Here is a 6000-nt window from a genome sequence, read left to right on the forward strand (position 1 = left end):
TAATGCAGAGTGGAAGTTGTTTTTGTTATTCAGTTCCATCATCATTATGGCAGGGTTAGTTTTTCTCCTTCACTGGTGCTTACAGGAGTTTTCTTAGGCAGAGACGTGGGTTCCTCCAATTTCTGTGTCACATCTGAACCTACATTGAACACTTTATTCCACTGAAAAAGCTTTAGGTTGAAATGTAAAGAGTCAAGGGCATCAGAGAATTTCCAAGCTAGTCCAGATTTAATTCTATACCTCTGACTTTCAGGAATTTGACACATTTTGCCTTAAGTCGCTGGTAAACACAGAATAACAGCTGAGGGAAGTCGAGTGACTGCCTCTATCAGCACTTTTGCATTGATTTTCGGATGAAATCTGAAGAGGAAGCAGCTGGATTTTGATGAAGTTGATTTCACAATAATTTGCCTGATTTAACAATTATGCCGGAGTAAACAAAGAGGCAGCAGAGGTGCAGGACTGCGTGTCATGCGGAGGGCCTGGATCGATGCTGGAAGCACCTGCTCTAATGAAGTGTCCAACAACAAGACGCCGAATGATCCACAGCGCTCAGTTCTGATTAGACGGAAAGTTATTTGTTTTGCCAAATTTGCTATGAAATGTGTTGTTTTAGTACAAATCGACCCGACTCAGTAAACATTTTAAACATCTTTCAACAATCCGTAATTTTCTAAATCTTTTTTGCACATTCTTCTACAGCTCTAACGTCTTCATTTATCAATCATCTCACACTCTGTGTCTGTCTGTTTATATTGTATATATTATAGTCACTGTTTGTTTATTGACTTCAATGTATGCACCTTTTTCATCAAGACAAATTCCTCGCTGGTGTAAAATCCTTCTTGGTAATAAATCTGTTTCTGGCTCTGATTCTGAATCTGACATGTGTCTTATAAATGATAGATGTGCTCAGAGATGAGAGTAGTGTTGCTTGAATCACCAAACACAGAGACTGAAGTCATCTACTCAATACCTTTTTTAATTCGTACCTTTGCCTTTTTTATGGTGTTGAGGACCAAAAAGTGGCTCTAAGCCTGAAGCAACTTCATTTCTTCATTCCTCTGTGAAACGCTAGCGCCGCAGCCAGACGCTTTCATCGCTCGATTGTTCTTTAGAACAGTACAGTAGGATGTCAGGATTTAACAACTTATCGCCAAACAAGGGGAATTTGAATGGCCTTAAATTCCTGGCTGTCACACACTGCTATGAAAACCTGCCGTATCCCAGGAGCTCAGTAATTACACTGTCATCACTGAATGAGAATCCCCTCAGACGACTCCGGCGAGGGTTTGACAGAGTAGACGAGGAGCACAAACATCATCCTGCGAGCACTGATCGGTGGACACGACTTGGTGTTTGTGTTTTTTGAGTTTGCACATGCACGAGAAAGAGTTTGTGTGTATGTTCCGCTCACCCGATCCTCCGTGTGCTGACAAATCACGGGCTGTTATTAAAACTCGGCTGATCGAAGCATCTCACAAACGCGCTGTTTGTATCACACGTGATTATATAGGACATTTTCACAGGTGCAGGTGGATAGCAGCGCGGCGAGCTAAACAAACGTCCGCTCAAGGTTGAGGAATGGAGCTGGAATTGGACAGCGAGTGAAACATTATTGGAAAAAAGAAAAAATAATGATAGCGATTACAGGCCAGAAAAAAAATTGACAGACTGTGAGCAACAGTGAGACCAAAGGTGTTGAAAACATGAGTCAGTGCAGGGAACTGGATTCTCAAATGTTTAAATTAGCTGTCAAATTAGTTTCGAGTGTCCCTCATGCGAGCAGGAAATAAAGTGTGATCAGTGAGAGATCATCATTAAGTCGTGCTGAGAAGTACAACGCGGTAATTAAAGACTCTGGGGCTGACGTCTGGTGTCTGGCACGTTGGAGGCGGATCCTGTGAGTCTTGTGGGTTGCTAGGCGGAGCCTCCGTGGATGCTGGATCAGATGTGGAGGTGTCGTAGAGTGTATTATCCTGTTCGGGGGGACCACTGCCATCTGGTAGTTCCTCTCCCATGAGGAGGTGTACAATGGTGTTTGGGTGGGTGGTGCGTGCCAAGCGGCATCCACATGAACGCCACGAGCCAAGGTTTCCCAGAACATTGTATTGTAACAAGATGATCAGTGTTATTCGCCTCACCTTTAAGTGTTTTTAATGTCGTATCTGATCAGCACCAGTGACCAAGTGAGCTCGGGCTGGACCTCTGCTGGATATCTGCCGGGTCAGCATGGAGCTCTAGTACAAGCTCATTGAGAGAAACAGACAAAAACAGTCAAATTATATCATACTTACATGCGCTCACATGTTTGGCCCATTACGCCATCACACACATCTTCAACCGGACAGCACAGAAGATCTGATCAATCACCACAGTTTGAAGAATCGTGTCACCAGTTCAGTATCCGATCAAATGTGAATTATGGTCACTTCCTGAGTTATGGCGTTTAGTAATGGCCAGAAAAGTGCTTTGGCAGATCATTATGGTGTCGCAGTGAAGTGGACCTTTGACCTTTTGGATATAAAATATCCTCACTTCATCAATTTATCCTCAGGTCACAGTGATCTTTGACAAGCAAATTCTAATCAAGTCATTCTCGAGTGGACATTTGTGCAAAATTTGAAGAAATTCACTCTAGGTCATCCCGAGATCAACAACAGGCAATCGAAAAGTCTTTTGATGGGTTTTCTGTTAAATGCTTAAAATACAGCAAGGTTAGGTTGAGTGAAGTAAACACGAATTTAAGAGATTTATGCGTCAATAAATGTCCTACCAAATACATAAACACGGTCTGTGCCACGGTGTTAATTATCTGACTGGTACTGTGGGAATAAAAGAGTCAAATTCAAAACACATCAACTACAAACTACAAGCACTAACTATAAGCACTCTGCAGTGACTCTCTACTCTGAATGACAACATCATTAATTCATCAAGACAAAGAATCATCAGTCCGAACAAAAAGCCCTCGCACTGTGTCACAGATGTTTACAGAATGTGCGCTGGAGAAGACGCACTGTGCGCCACGCGGGCTTTTTGATCTTTGACAAACATCTTGCATTTTGCCTCCGGGTTTGAGCGCAAATTGGACAAGTGACAAACGAGATGAAACAATGACAAATGAGGCGACAAACACACAGTCAAAAGTGTGAACTCATCGCACGCAGAGTCGTTGACAGCCAGAAGGAGGACGTGAGCTACTGTTCATTATAAAGTTTGGTCAAACCCTCGTTTTCCTTGAGAACTGCAATGAGAAGTTGAAGTTATGTCGACACTCGAGTCGTGTCATAGTTTTAACAGTCGTTACAAGGTTCACACGAGTGTCCTGTTCAACTGGAGGCTTGAAAAAAATGTTTGTTGCCCATCACAAAGAAGAAAAAAATGATTCATTTGATTATTTAATTTATATTTATTCAAATTCTGCACACAAACAACAGTTAATGGCGAGGAAACGTAGGTTCAAACTGTAACATCAGTCGACAGGTGTGTTGGGGAAATCTGGATCCAGATGAGCAATACAGTGTAATTGACTTGGAGACAAAAAACAGGTCTAAAAACATTGCTGATACTCCTTGGCAATAATGAAGCGACAGTCGCACAGCTTCGCTTGCACTGTTGACACTCGAATTTAAGCGATGAGTTACAACTTACTTCAGTCTCCCGGTCCCTGAAAAGCAGCTCCAGGATTCAGACTTGACTCATTTCGGATGTAGAGAGTAGAGAGGATTAGACAGCCACTCTGAATTATATCACAACTTTCTGTTGTTTGAGGAAACATTGTTCCATAACTCATCATGTGTCCTGCTGCTGAATTAGTCGCAGCAGACGAAAAAAAAAAACACTAATTAAAATTGTCGTAATAAAAGTCTTGACCACCTGGAATCCGGTCCTGATAACACTTTCCTTATGTTTACCAACAATAAGCTTTGGTGGTCTTACCGCATGACTTAATGCCGGAATCCTGTACCTCTTTGAGAGGCCATCTGCCTATGGATTGATTATTTTAGCCCGAGAGATAATGAGTGCAAAGAGAGAGCCCGATGGTGAAACAGTTGCTTTCAGAAATCAACATTTTGTTTGGCTCTCTGTTTTGTCGTGGCAAAGATATTGATTAGGGAGAGCAACTTCCCCCCTCGGGTTCGTGTGTATTCCTGCACACACGTGCACGGAAGTGGTCGACACTCACCGACGAAAGCGATTGCATTTCGTTCCGGTTTGTTACTCCGCTTACTTGAAACCACTTAAGTGCAGGTACTGTAGCAGAGGCTCATCTCCCGCTCACCGCATTGCTGTAGAGGAACGGCTCAACGCATCACAACAGGATGAATCAGCGCGACGAAGACGTGTCAATACGTTTTGAAACCACCGGCTCGGTCATGGCTGTCTCGGTGCATGCGTTACACTGTGATGTGACAGGATGCAACCAACATTTTGAAGGCATTACAATTAGGCCTTCAGGCTCCAGTGGGATGAAAACGGTGACAACTCAAAAACGATCTCCAGCAATTCCGACGCCTCTCAGACAGGATGTTTTGCTGCGCTTTTTTTTTGTTATGTAACTGTAGATTAAATCCTTCAAGACTGACTGACAAAACACGTAATTGGTGTTCTGGGAAATGATGGAAGATTTTTTTTATTTATTATTATTTTTTTTATTTTAAATAAACCTGAGAATTAATCAGAAATGAAGGAAACATCGCCATCTACAGCCACATATGACGTTATCAACCTCACATACAAACGTTACCCTCTCACTTCATTCATTATCAATATGCACATAACATTCTGTTTTCAGGACGCTTATCAGTCCTACGTAGGTATGCGATACATTCGAGGCCGTTCGGACATTTGGGTGTTTTGCTCCGAAACCTCCCTTTTTGTCTTGTCCTCCTACTATTCTATACACTTTGACTTTCATTGTAGCTCGATATCTGACTCACCCAGAATGCCCTGGTGTGAACAGCGCTTTTATGCCACTTTATTAAATTGCACAAAGGCAACCTTTTGTTTATTCATCTGTATTTGTTCACTTCTCAAAAAGGATTTCCACCACACTGGCTGCATGAGAAGCAAGGATGCAGGTTACAGTTGGTTGGATTTAGGCAAGAAAACTACATCGCCGACTACTAGTTGGTTAAGTTTAGGAAAACATTGTGGTAGCCGTTTGATTGACAGCTCCTTTGAGTAGATTATATTATTACTTCTAAGTCTGCCCTAGCATTTTTTGGTTGTTTTTGATGTGGACCCATTGTGTTTACCAGTTAATAGGGGCAGTTGTAGCTGGCACACCGACACACTTACAATCTTAGCCTACCATCTCACTGCTGTCTTCTTAAAATAAGCTTCTCTCTCCATTAGTTCATTCATGCTGCTGTTTTGCACGCCCCCTACACCTCCCCCTAACCACACAGGCTGCGCGGACTCACCGGCTTTATCACTCCATCACTCCATCGGCCTATCTGTCTCAGCAGAGTCATCAGCCACAGCCAACACCGGCATCTGGACTCGACGGGTCGATTTATCTCACTGCTGCTCAGGGCAAACTTGAAACAAAAATTCAAGAAACAGCTCCCGAAAAATCTTTTGCATCACTATCATGTGGTTTGGTTTCTGCATCAAGGGCAGGTGAGACTGTGGCCAAAACCCAGTGCACCCCTTGTCTCTACCACTTAGCCCTAACTTTGTGTTTAGTGGCTTCATGTCCCGGGTGGGGTGCCCTGATTCTGGTTGGAACAGAGGGGTAGGGTGAAGTGTTAGGGTTACGTAGCCATCAGAGCCGAGGTTTTTCAAGGTTTCAAACCGAGGGGGATGAGAACTGGCTGTCATTTCAATGTGTTATTGAGCTTTTCTTTATAACAAGCATGAGACAACTGCTAAATGTTTGCTGATCCGCACATTTAATAACTGATTTTTACGTCCGTTTAACCACTAATGATGTACGAGAGATTTAAACCACTACTTGTAGAAAACAAGAAATAGGGGTGAAAGTAGGAAATG

The sequence above is a fragment of the Sparus aurata genome, chromosome 15 (assembly GCF_900880675.1).
Source record: "Sparus aurata chromosome 15, fSpaAur1.1, whole genome shotgun sequence".
NCBI lineage: Eukaryota > Metazoa > Chordata > Actinopteri > Spariformes > Sparidae > Sparus > Sparus aurata.